Source organism: Crocodylus porosus, unplaced genomic scaffold (genome assembly GCF_001723895.1).
Source record: "Crocodylus porosus isolate Cpor-Errol unplaced genomic scaffold, CroPor_comp1, whole genome shotgun sequence".
In the NCBI taxonomy this organism is placed as follows: Eukaryota; Metazoa; Chordata; order Crocodylia; family Crocodylidae; genus Crocodylus; species Crocodylus porosus.
In genome coordinates, this window is record NW_017728934.1 from 8,310,435 (window position 1) to 8,311,564 (window position 1,130).

The following is a 1,130-nucleotide window of genomic DNA, read 5'->3' on the forward strand; positions in this document are numbered from 1 at the left end:
CTCCTCCATCCTTAACCAAACTCACTGGCAGGAGACCTCAGCTGCATAACCAGCACAAATGACTTTTGCTTCACATTTATTATTGTTACAGGAAATTACTGCACATCAGTGATCTGGGGAAATCATTGATTACATGGTCTTCATGACTTGGCGAAAGGGCAGAGTGATAGAGAGCAAGAAAAGAGTGGATCATTGTAAGGACATATGAACACTGATGGAACCATTTTAGAAACTATGATAAACAGCGAGGGCCAAGTTCTGTTATCGGTATTAGGCATAAAGTTGGACTCAGGTGTCAAATGTGATCATCTTCCAATATATGGAACAGAGTGTGGTCCTGAGTACCGAGGAACTAGGGTAACATAAAAGAATTGGACCTAGGAAAGGGTCTGTATTTCTGATCCATTCTCAGAAGAAACATCTTTTCCTGTAGTCAGAGAAAATGAAATCTGTCCTGGGGTATGTTTACCGTGGCTGATGGTCACAGCCTCTTGTTTGGGGAGGAGCAGCAAATGGATGCAGGGATCTGCCAAAGCATAAATCCAGAGCAGAGCAGTGACTTCGTTGTGATTCATGGAATGTCTGAAAAAATGGACACCCAGCATCATTACAGGGACAACACCAGACAGGCAAGCTCAGAGGTTTCAGAAGCATACCTGCTTCAAGGAGAAGGCGCCCCTTTCCCCCCACCCAATACATCTGTGGGAGCAAACCCAGTCCACAAGTACTGGCTTTTAGCAGGTTTCTGGCCAGGGCTCCAGTAAACTGTGGTGCAGACTGGGGCAGCAATAAATGACATCCTAGCGGCACTCCAGAGCCCTGAGTTCTTATGAATCTTTGGCACTGTTTCTCGTCCCAGAGCACACACTACTCAGGACTTCTGGCTACTCAGTTGGGAGCTGCAGGCAAGGAGCGCTTGTGCAAAAGATGACACCCACAGCACTGACTAGAAGCCCAGTCCCAGTGGTGCCACCTACTAAAGGAAGCATCTAGCCCTCGTTTCATAGCCTGTAACTAGTCTGTGCTGGAGGCTCTTGCCCTTTGCTTCCCCAGGTGGGCCCTACACAGGTGTCCTGTGCATGCAGCCCCTCAGAGACTGCCTGGCAGCCCAGCCCCACTTACCAGAGGAG